Raw genomic sequence first — 13,062 nt, 5'->3', positions numbered from 1 at the left:
AGAAGAGGATTCCAGACTATTAATGCATACTCCAGGGTTGGTCTGATGAATGATGTTATTATCTTTATCAGTATGTCTTCATTTATGTATGTGAATGCTATTCTCATACTGGCAAGCAGTGTATACATGTTATGTACCTTCTCACTGATGTGATCAACTGAAGATAGTCTGTTATTGATAATTACTCCTAGGTCCTTCTCTCTTTGATATATGTAGGGTTGAACTTTTTAACTTATAATCCCAATCTGGTATTCTTTCACTTTTACTAAACTTAATTACGACACTTGTCCACATTAAATTCCATTTGTCATTTACTGCTCCATTCATGAAGTTTATTTAATTCTCTTTGTGGCTCTCTGCAAGAATCTGTGTTAGTAATTCTCCTTTGTATTTTTGCATCATCTGCAAACATATTTAGATAGCTTCCATTTCCAATGTTACTGTCTACGTCATTTATATATACTAAAAACATAATTGGCTCCAGCACTGAGCCGTGTGGAACTCTGCTAGTCACTTCCCTCCATGATGAGTAATATCCCATTAGTACTGTTCTCATTTCCCGTTTTCTGAGATAATCTTGCATCCAACAGTAGGCCTACAGATTGCCTTGGATTCCTCCTTGATGGTACAGTTTCCATAAGAGTCTTTGGTGCGGTACTCTGTCAAATGCTTTTTTGAAACCTAAATACATGCTGTCCACCCATCCTTCTCTTTTCTGTAATGTTTCTGTAACTCTATCATAGTAGCTTAATAGATTAGTAACATGATTTTCCCTTCCTAAAACCAAACTGCCTTCCTGTTATCATACTGTGTTTTATTAGATGGTTTACCCAAACTTTTCTTATCAGCTTTTCTATGATCTTACAACTGAGTGATACTGGTCGGTAGTGAGTGGATTCTGTCTATTCCCTTTCTTCTGTAGGAGAACAATGTTTGCTTTCTTCCAAATATCAGGTAGTTTACCTTGACCTAAGGATTCCTTGAATATTAAATATACAGCTCTGCTGAACTCTTCTACACATTCATGTAGCACCCAACCTGAAATTTCGTGAGGCCCATATCCTTTTCCTTTGTCTGATTTACTTAACTCTTCCTGTACTCCTTTTTCTGCTATTTGTATGTCTGGTAATATGTGTGGGCGTGCATGTTCTATACCATCTATTTCAAAATCATATTCTCCCGTAAAAATTGATTGGAAATTTTTATTTAGTGCTTCACAAATATCTTTCTCTTGTGTATAGGTGATCTCTTCGTCCGTGTTTTTTCTTAAAATCTGATTTTGGTTCGGATGTAGTTGAAAAATAGCGTAGGTTGATCACCACTTTTATTTACAATGTCCTCCTCAAACTGTCTTTGAGCTTCTCTCCTTATCCTTGTATAACAATTTCTTGACCGTTTATATTGTTATATGCCCTCTCACTATTGTGTCTTCTGTATCTATGCCACATCAAATCTCTTTTTCCTTTTGATTTTTTTAAGTTCTGTATTAAACCATTTCTTTATTTTCATCTCTGTTTCTTTGTGCTGAAGGATGTAATTTTGGACTCCTATTTCATAAAATTCAAAGAATTTTCTATATATAACATTTAAATCTTGCCCACTAAGTTCCTTTTCCCAATCTGTTTCTAAGAAATACTTCCTTAGGTCATGGTAGTTGCCCTTTTTGAAGTTTAGGCTCTTTTTGTAACTCTCATTACTGATAACTATGTCATATGCAATCTTGAAGTTGCAGTTTAATACTGGATGGTCGATTCTGCTGAATGGAGGTGATACATTGTTATTTTCTTGCTTAGTAAATATAAGATCTAGTATTGATAGATCATCGTCCTCTTTTTCTGGTGTTTTCCTTTACATGTTGTGTTAGGAAAAACTCCTGCACAAGATCCAGGAACTTTTTATCCCAATAGCTTTCATGGCATCTTACATTTACTGCAAATATTCCAATTTATATTTGTATTAAAATCTCCAGTAAATATAATTCTTTTATATTCATCTTCCATTCTATGTAGTAATGCTCTTAAACTCTGAATTGTACTTTCTGCCAGATCTTCATATTTGCCTCTTTCCCAGGTGTTTGTTCTGGGTGGCATGTATAAATCTGCCACAGTTACTTTCCCTTCAGATGTGTTTATCTCTACTGCAGTCAGTTCTACTTGTGAGGGTATATCTAGTTCTATTTCTTTGACTTGTAGATTTTTCTCGGTCAGTATTATAATTCCTCTTTCTTTTCTTAAATGTTTGTCTTTTCTCAATATACTGTATTCCTCTAAGTTTAGGGTATCGTTTTGTAATGATGGGAATTTTTATTCATCAGTGAAATGATCAGAATTTTGTCACCAGTGCAGCGATCAGAATTTTAGAGATTATGGGAAAATGGGGTAGCGTGATCTTATATGAAAGTGTGTGAGCAGACAGATATTAGTATCCTTTGCAGGCCGCTCAATCTCGTCTGTACCACTCTTTAGAGGATAGCAAAATTCAAACTCGAATTGACTTAACCTAAGATTTACTAAGTATTAAGAACTGAAAGACAGATTACTCTTTAAACTATGAATGAAACAAAGCAAACAAAATATAATCAGGATCTATATCTCCAGAAATATGAATCTTTACAAACTAAATATTCAAAGAATACTATTACACATGGATATATTAATCTCGTGGTCTCTGACGGACTCTTTGGGAAGAAACCTAAAATTGCTACCCAAGATTATTCTCTTAAAACTAAATATGTATAACTCGAGAATTTTATACAAACTAGATAAAGTAATCAATTGGATCAGCCGATATGTACTTTGATTTCATGAGCTAAGAAAGAAGGGGGGGGTGAATTAGGTGAGACAGAGATTAGGCAGTGGCTAGAACGCTCGATATTACACGATGGAGAAAGGGGGGGAGGTGTGATTTCGGCACTAACCTGTGAACAATAGGGAGAGAAGCAGCAATCTGGCGGTTTGGCACGGCTCTCCGCCTTTTATATTCGATCATTAAAGTATCAGGAATCGGCTAAAACTTTAACTGATTGCCTTGTAACATTATTGTCTCTTCTAAGATCTCCAAAGAATACGAAAAAAACGTGTGCTCTCGACATACATAGAAAAATGACTTACGATGTTTAAAATTTTTGTAATAGGCATACAGGATTTTTAATCATAACAAAGCCAAAACAAATAGGAATCCGAACAATTTATTTCCATGCAGGTCTATGTGCTTACATGACTGACAACACGATGCCAATAACAAATTTCACGCTTCACTAATGATTATCATCAACAATCATATCTCAGATAACTCTCAATCAACTACTACATAGTTCAAAAGGGGAATATTATTAACATCGATATGTAAATCTCTAGATCAGAGTATGAAGACATTCGCAATTGTTAATCCCTACTAAAACTTTCGCGGTTATACGCCTTTGTTGAAAAACTGCTGGTTCACATGCATAAAGTTAATCATACTCGCACCAGTACTCGACTTAGTACTATCAACATCAGAATCATGCTCACACTATGAATATTAACTAAGATGAAACTTAAATATAGCACTTAATGGCAAAACGTGAGCTATACAAACTATATTTACGACAATACCTAAGCTTAAGATTACATTTACTATACTAGCTTATACTAACTTATACTATACTTAAAATTATGGCACTACAGTTTGACATCTTTGGGGTTAATTTTGTTTCAGTTTGGCAAATAATATGTGGTTCCTTCTCTGTGATATAGTCTTTCATTTCTAATAATTTAGACACCATTCCATCTACATTTGAGTACATCAACTTAATCATCTTGTTTACATACTTGCCATAGCTTGAGTCTACTGCCTTCTATCTTTTTTCCCCTGTTGGTTATGTACCACTTTCGTACCTGGAACCCAGTTACTTTGTAAAAATAATTACTCTTCTCTTCCTCTGATCTTTCCTCATTCTTTGTTTTTGCTTCCTCCTCCTTTAATATTCCCAATTCCTTGTTAGTTGGGCATTTTTTTTTTTAATCCATACTTTTTTTTTTTCAATTCGTCTTTTCCATAAGTTTGTATTTTTTTGGTGTTTCCTCCACAGTGTTCACACTCTGGAAGGTTACTTTCAGGGGCCTTGACTTATTTCTCTCATATTTCCCTAGCCTTTTGTGTTCCTCTATGTCTTTATCACAGATTTCCTCTGATACTTCCTTCAACATGGTCAATATATTTACCACTTCTCTCAAAATTTTGTTTCTTACTTCTTCATCTACACCAGATTTGTTGATATCTGCTGATTTTTTAAAACCAGTTTTGGGTTGTTTTTAATGATTTCTTTCACTTCCTTTCTAATGCTTTTTTCTTCAACTTTGTTTCTTAGTATCTCCTTACTTTCACCATTTCAGCATATGTATGGCAGTTTCTGCTTTATCTTTGCAACTTATCATTTCGTTCACCTGGGTTATCTTATCATCAATATCACTGTTTTGGTCTATCAGACTGCTTGCTTGCATAATTGTCTCTTTATCATTTCTAAACTCCTCCATAATACTCTCATGGTTGATAACTGTACTCGCCATTTCACTGGTCTTCCTTCTAAGTGAAACAGCCTCAACTGACAGCTCATCAGTTGTATTTTTTGTTTAAATCATTTACTAATTTTTCATTTTCTTCCTTCTCCAAGCTTAATTCCTTCTTAATTTCATCTATTTCACTTTGAAAAGCTTTCTCCAGTTTATTCTTTTTCTCTACTAATTTACTACATGTTTCCATTTCAACCAGTTCTAGGTAGAAATCATCATCCTGTTTTCAGTCCCTTTTCTTAACTCCTTCCATATTCACTTTACTAGAGATGGTACTCATCATGCAGTAATTGTCACTTAGAAAGATAACTTCTACTAACAAGTTGCATCTCCCTGCTACCCGCCTGGTGACAGATGACACCCAACTGATGATGCGTTGTATCAACGGATTCTTGCACTAATTGGATGTATTCTATAATTTGGACAACACTTTTGCTTATTCTTGCTGTACCGTACTATATTAGAACATCACTTGATTTAACCTAGTACTGAGCTTGACTCATATAAAGATACTACTTAGGTGTGGCTAGTTGCGGCGAAGAGATATAAGTTCAATGGAGCCAGTAAGAGAAGGAGAGTTAATGAGATGAAAAGCCTTTGACTCCACCTTGTCGAGAACAGCTGCATGTTAGGAGCCTCCCCTCACATGACGGTTGTACTCTACACAGGTGTGAACCAAACCCATGTATAACATCAACAACTGTGTAGGGTTTAGGCCAGTGGCGTCACCAGGGGTCAGATTTTGAGGCGTACGTGGACGGGGGGGGGGGGCAGCGAAGCGAGCCTATGCAGCTGGGGGGTACGGGGGGGCGCTGTAAGCCCCCCCAGGAAATTTTTCGGAAATTGAGCAGTTTTAGGGGCATTTTTGAGGCCTATAGATGAAGAAAAAGTAAAATATGGTCTCACAGGCCATTAATAAGAAACTTATAGGACACATGAATATTGCTGGGCCTAATACCAGGTATCAGTAAGCCTTATGATATAATGTGTACAAGGTAATTGTATAAAGCTTTTTTGCAGATAATAGTTTTTCTTCAACTGCTAGTATTATGTGGTATCATAACGGTTTCTTAGTTTTACCATATTAAATTTGATAATTCAAAGAAGCTCTTTATTCAGTGTACACAGATATAATTGCCAAGATTTATCTTCCATTACCGGTATTGTGATAGGAAAACAAACCCATTCACAAAAAAACAATAATTATAAAATATAAAATATGTGCTGGGCGGTGGCTAAAAAAATAATGAGAAAATATATTATCAATTATAGACAGAGAGAGAGAGAAAGACAGACAGACAGACAGAGACAGAGAAAGACTGAGACAGAGAGAGAGTTTTAGCCTACTTTCCCACTCTACGTTTAGGACAATATATTTGCAACAATGAGAAATAGCCTAGGCCTAGCCAATTTAAAAATAAATCAATAAAAAAAAATCCTGGCCTATGCTTCATAAAATGACTACTGAAATAGTTTGATATAGGGCTACTTACCCATGTCTGAATGGGTTCAGCTTTGGGGTTATCTGGGGTTGCTTCTGGCACCTTATTCCCAAAAACAGCCACTTTTTCTTGGCACTCATCTGAGTCATCTTTGGAGGTCCGGGTGCGAAAGAATTTCCTTATGTCACGCGAAAGAATTTCCTTATGTCACCCTGTCCCTGAGGATTTTTAGATGAACTTTTCATCACTTCAGTGGCTGCTGGCTGATATCCGCAAAATGTATTATTGTAGAATAGCCTATAAAAGGGAAATGACATTCAGTTCTGACAGTCGAGTGTCGACTGAACCAACTTATACTGCTGACTCTTTGTATAGAGTATAGGCTAAATCTCATATCTGTAAAAACAAAAATGAACAGGTAAAGTGAGGTGGCTAGCAATATACCGGAACGTAGTAACGTCTATACAGCCACTGAAACCAATACATTCAAATAAAACCGAAAACAACGCAGGATTTAGCCACAGTCCACAGACACTTCTCAATGTAAACAAACATTCCGAGTTCCGATAATCTGAACATTCGAATTTGTGAAAAATTGCATAGATCAGATATTTTAGACTACATAATCCAATTTTAAAGCTTCGTAATTAATATATGCCATATTATATATTGTAAATATATAATAAGTCTGATAAATGTAATACAATCTTGCATTCTTTGTGCAATAAATATATTTCAAAGAAAACCAAGCTTGGAAAAAGTATATGGGAAACTAATATATTATAACTATTATGATTTAAGTCATAGGTTTACGTAAATCGTGAATAACTAATCACACTATATAGCTATAAATAATATTATATTAAACTAATATGGATGCACGAATAAAAGTGGATTGGCGGTAGGGGGTTGGGGGAATGCTAGGTGGGTCAATGCCGAGCTGCAAGTATACTATGTAAGCTGGTGATTTTTTATTATTATTATTTTGGGGGGCTGCAATTTTTTTTGGGGGGCTGAGTCCTTGATTTGGGAGGGCTAAGCCCCCCCCTAGCCCCCCCCTGGTGACGCCACTGGTTTAGGCATGGAGTCGGCTTAGCACACCTATCCTCTTGGAAGCAGATTTTACAAGAGAGATAACATGATCCCGAGAGACTGAAACCACATGTTTAATGATGATGCAGGAATGAGCTGGATGTTGTTAAAAATTAGAGGGTACCACTGTGGAAGTTTTTGATGGGTTGAGATGTATTAACTGAGTTTTTGATGCATTATAAACAACAAGATTACTTCTACCGCAATCAGAGATATAAGCCAGTTCAGATATTAGGCGTGCCATAGCCTCATCCCTTGTTCGTAGAAGTTACTGCTAAGATGGGTGCTGTGAGAAGCGAATGGAAAGTGAAAAGTGGTCATCAGTGTACGAGTGGATAGAGTTAGATGTCACTGATGAATAAAAGGAAGTCAGTTGGTGTTTGGACAGAGCTCTGAGGAACACTACTATTGACAGCTCCCGGAGAAGAACGGTGACCGTCTGCAACAGCAGTTATAGTACGGCCAGAATGAAAGCTGGAGATCAAGGCACAGACAGAAGGTTAGAAACTGTAAGAGGGCAGTTTGGAAATTAAAAAATTATGCCAGATTCAATCGAAAGCCTTTGGGATGTCAAGTGCAATGGCAAAGCTTTTGCCAAAGTCCCGAATGGAGGATGACCAGGAGTCTGAAATATAGGTGAGATGATCGCCAGTGGAGCTCCTCTCGTGGAACCCATACTGACGATCGGAAAGAAGGTTGTGACAGGAAAGATGCTTTAAATTTTATTTTATTTTTTGTTAAGAATAGATTAAAAAACATTAGAAATACAAAATGTTAAAGCAATTGACCGATAGTAAGAGGGATGAGAATGGTCACCTTTCTTTGGGACAGGCTGAATTACAGCAAACTTCCAACAAGAAGGAAAGGTACAAGTTGTCAAAGATAAAAGAGTTTACCTTGGCAGGATGTAAGCACAGAAGCACAGTTTTTGAGGAGAACGAGAGGGACCCCCCAAAGTCTATATCCCTTGTTAATACTGGGCCAGTGATGGCAGAAAATACATTAAATGAAGATTTTTTAATGTCAGCCATGAGGAAGTCAGAGGGGGGAAGTGATAGAGGAACAGCTTCGGAATTGTCTAAGTTGGAGTAAACAGGAAGTTGCTGAATGCCGTGACGAGTATGTATGAGGGTGCTAAGGCTGCAGTGCGTGTGGGTAGTGAACTGAGTGATTTGGTCTGTCTGAATGCGTGATTGAAACAGGGATGTGTCATGTCTCCATGGTTGTTCTGTCTATACATGGATGGGGTTATAAAAGAGATACATGGTAGGGTAGTGGATGTTAGAGCTGCCCTAAAGTGAGAGGGCAGCGTTTGGAACTTCCTGTACTGTTGTTTGCAGATAATACTGTATTGTTGAGTGAAGATGAAGGGGAACTGCAAGGCTTGGTGAATGAGTCTGGGAGATTGTGTAAGAAACGCAGTCTTAAGGTGAATGTAGGGAAGAGTAAAGTTATGGTCTTCGAGAAATATGAAGTCACTGAATGTACTGTGATGTGCGATAGTAGTAGCAGTAATTGATTCCCCCCCCTGTTAGAGAAGTGGGGGGGCTGGGTCACCTCGTAGCCCAGTGCGGTAATATTCGTTTAATTGTTACATCGGAGGAGGTTTGGATTGACTAGGTTGATTAAAAGATGCGGGATGTTGGATATGGCGTTGTGGACAGTGGAGGTGACTAAGTTGCTTAGTGTTTGAACAGGTGTGGCAAGAGGGGAGGTGGGTGTTATATCGGGGTCTGGGTAAGCGGCGCCACCTCTGATGGTGGCTGTCGCTCTGCATTTAATGATGCAGTGTAGAAGGGGGAAGGGAGCGTCTGTTCCACAGTAGCTGCAGGGTGCGTTCCTGATGTTGTTGATCACTTGATCTCGTGATAAGTAGCCGAGGAGGAGGCGGTGTATGTAGGTGAGAGGTCTGTTGAGTGTATATGTGAGTAGCGGTATTTGTTTGTATTTTGTTGCACTGGCGTACCAGATGGCGGAAGTGGAGCCTTGGTTGACATGATATTCATGTTCTTGTTTTGTGAGAGTGGGTGTTATTGTTCTTATGTCGTGTTTTGTCTGTGTTATGGTCGGTGGTACGTGTATATCTATCTGTGGGTGTGTAAGGGCGTGTTTGGCTACACGGTCTGCTCTTTCATTGTCGTGTATGTTTACATGGCTGGGAATCCAGTGTATCGTGATTGTTCTGCCTGTTTGTGCAATGTTGTCTGCTGTGTTGTTTATTGTGGAGTTGATGTGTCTGTTGTTGCGGTGTTTGTGTCCGCGTAGTGTTTGTATGGCGGAGAGTGAGTCTGTGTGTATGTTTATGTGCGTTTGTGTAGTTGTTGTGTTGGCGTCTGATAGCGCCTCCGCAATGGCTACTAGTTCTGCTTGCGGGGTGGATGCTCCGTTAGAGATCCTGGCGGCGAATTCTTTCCCATTGCTGATGAATGCAGCTGCAGCTTTTGGTTGTTCTATTGAACCGTCTGTATAGTTGTTGACTGTGTTTCGGTCTGTGATAGTCGCGATTCTTTCTAGTTGTTCTGGTGTCAACATCTTTTTCCATATGAAGTTGTAGTATCACACATTGTACATAATAATTTTTAAAGCTGTTTAGTCATAATTAACAGTGTGTAATGAAGTGTGAATGATGAACAACCAAATATCATTTCGCTGTTAGCTGTGGTATAGAAAGAAGGTGGATGGCAGACCATAAGTGCCACCCTGTTTCAATTATAAAATGAAGGTTAGGAGAAGTGAAAAGATATCTGAATAGTGCGTAAGTGTAAAATCCTGGGGAACCATTTATTATGTTGGCATATGTGAATGTACTTAATGCCATTTTATAGAGGTGTATAATGTGCTAGTAGAGTTGTCATTTATCTCTACTTTTTGCATAAGCCCAGAGTATATGTAAATGCTCGGCACCTCACTTTTTAGCTGACCTCAGCACCGCGCCCTAGTCGGCTCGGTGAGTGTACAGCGTCAGAAGCCGTTTTATAGTTATAAAGGGAGGTGGTATCGCTCTTACATATCTCTCGGGTCGCAGTTATATTATTCTGTACCCAATAAAGAGAGATTTAATCTGCTCATTTCTGTCACCTTACGCTACCACATAATAACAGACCAGCTTCCACCTTCTCGTGGCAGAGGACCTTTGCTGGGAAGTGTCGGGCAGTGACGGCGAGTAGCTGACGTGTACTACAGACAGTGTCGTCGATCCAACACGGTGGTCTAGTTATACTAAAACAGCAGAACACATAATATTTATTGGTGCTAGCGGTGGCACGATATTTAGTGCTAGCCGTGTACCGATACATAGTGCTTCTTGGCGTAGTTGTTGTGGGAGAGTGTTTTTTTTTCCTGTGACTTTGGGGGTGAGGAGTCTGTATGGGGGGAGGGTCCACGGGGGGGGGGGTTCTTTATATTCTGGTATCGGGGTGTCGGGCTGTTGTGTGATCTTGTTTGTGGCGTTGTATTTCCTGATAGCCCGAATTGTGCAGTGTGTCCAGCTTTTGTTTAAGAAACGGAAAGTGTGAGTGCATTTAAGCACTTGGGTAGAGTGATGCATAAGGATGGAAGTTTGGAGAATGAAGTGCTTGAAAGGGTACAACTTGCAAGAAAGGTTGCTTTTTTTTTTTTTTTTTTTTTTAAGTGATAAGAAATAGGGAAGTGAGCATGGAAGTAAAAAAGTTGTTGCATGACAGAACTGTGATAAGTTTAACGTATGGAAATGAAGCTTGGACCTTTTCGGAAGGACCTAAGTCAAGAGTAAGAGAAGAGGAAATGAGTTACTGTATTTGAGAGGAACATGTGGAGTTACACGGAGAGACTGACTCTGTGTGTGTGTGTGTGTGTGTGTGTGTGTGTGTGTGTGTGTGTGTGTGTGTGTTGCCAAAATATCTCGAAGTGTTGTGGACGAATTTTCACTAAACTTTCAGGAAATAGCAAGTATGTGGATGTGCAGAAGCCTGTCACTTTTGATGAGTTAATTAAAGACAATCAAATGGCAGCCGCCATATATTTTTAAATAAGGGCTGACTACTGTATTTGTGAATTGCGGTGATTGAATTCTGCAGAGTTTTGCAAATTTTCATCAAATTTGGCTTGTAGGTAGCTTGTACCTTGGCTAAGAAAATATTTTGGCAGGCGATTTGCATTTGGCTCCCGAATGCTTTTTTTTTTTTTTTTTTTTTCGTTTTAGAAATGTTTTCAACTGCAGTGAAGGATGGGGTATACGCAGGAGGGCATGATGAGGTGGTGGTATGTGAAGATTTATTGTCTTAACATTTATACTGTTAACTGGTGGAATATAGTTAGGAGCCTCAATCAAGTTCCATTCCCATTGCCACTCTTTTGGATACCCCCAACCTCCATAACACAGATTATAAGGATCATCACTTTGTCCTAACACATTGCCATCCTTATTACGCACACTATTTCTGCTAACATATCATGCAAATTTTTTGCCTTATATAATCACCTCTGAAACATTTTAATGGCTTATAATGTGGTTAAGATGGTAGGTATGATGGGTACAGGCCATAAGAAGTGAACACACGAGTGCCAACCTTTGTCTTAAGGGGGCCATTGTAAGACATGGGTAAAGTCCTGGGGAGTCAGGGATGACAGAACTGACGAGCTTCACAGCAAACATCTACATTATTTTCAGCTAACCATTTTTTATTTTGAACATAACTCAGGGACAATTAGTTTATTTATTTTTTCCTGAAAAATAAAAAGAGGTGTAACCTACATTTTCCATTTATGTTGGACAGGAAAGACTGAGTGTCTACAGTATATAGTACTTAGCGTGATAATGAGCATTCTGCTAATCTGAGAGCCTTGCAAGACACTGATTGATCACCGAGGTTAGTTGTTGCCCCGGTAAGATTAAAATCATCGATCGATAAGATTTATCATTAACAGGCTGAGGACAAAACTCAGCTTTCTGAACCGAGAATCGACAATCCTCGTGAAATGAGTTGACACCATGGGGTACAGGTTCCATCTTTTGGCAATAATATGTGTAAGTCTGAGTGTGGAATGACAGGTAAATTTTATTATCTTTATTGTCGAGGTATTTAAATTAATATTCCGCAACTGACATGCTTTGCCAGTTTATGTAAACGACATTTATCATAAGTCATTATCCGAGTTTTTCGGGATTCTTTCTTTGATTTTGTTGTTGCACAGGCAACCTTAATATACAAAACGCTATCAGATGGACACTTATCGAAGGCCGCTGGCAAAATCTTCAGAAATCATCAAGAGTGTAAATTACTGGGATAATATCAGGGAAATGGTAATTATCTAAAAACCACGTGTACAGAGAAGGAAACTCCTGGAGCAGACATTGCACCTGAAACACCTCTACGACGGGTGCGTAGCATCCGTCTAGCAACAAACTCTCATCTCTTTTTTGTCCACCTCTCTAATGCAAGAGTTAACCGTTACTCCCAGTCCTTCATTTATACAGCATGTCAACTCTGGAACTGTATTTCCTACTTCCTATGATCTCCAGTCTTTCAAACGCAGTGTGTCCAGGCATCTCGAAATGAATGGATCTTGAATTTGGCTCTGTTTTTTTTTTTTTTTTTTTCTTGGAAGAAACTGTTTTGCGGGCTCAGCCTTTGGTTCCTTCCTCCTCGCATAAAAAAAAGTGGTAACGTGACTAAAAGTATTGAATATAATGAGAACAAAGGATGCTTCCTGTTTCTCGTAAAAGTAAAACTTAGTCGATGAAGTAATACTTAAATAATATCCAAGAGGTAAGATTTTATTACTTGCGAAGACCACTAACATTGCAGGATTCCTTACTCCTCCTTATATTAGTAATGAATAAACTGTGACGCCATTTTCTCGGAACTAAGGTTTTCATACATTAAATTCTAATTTTGTCCCTATTTTTGGACTGATTTTAATTCCCTTGGTGGCAGTACTGGTGTCACTGTTAAGCTCATGAAACTGTTCACAAATGGTGAAAGCAACCATCGATCAGT

Source organism: Coenobita brevimanus, chromosome 84 (genome assembly GCF_032717465.1).
Source record: "Coenobita brevimanus isolate Jiangsu-jjx chromosome 84, ASM3271746v2, whole genome shotgun sequence".
NCBI classification, from domain to species: Eukaryota; Metazoa; Arthropoda; class Malacostraca; order Decapoda; family Coenobitidae; genus Coenobita; species Coenobita brevimanus.
Note: the sequence above shows the minus strand (reverse complement) of the source record.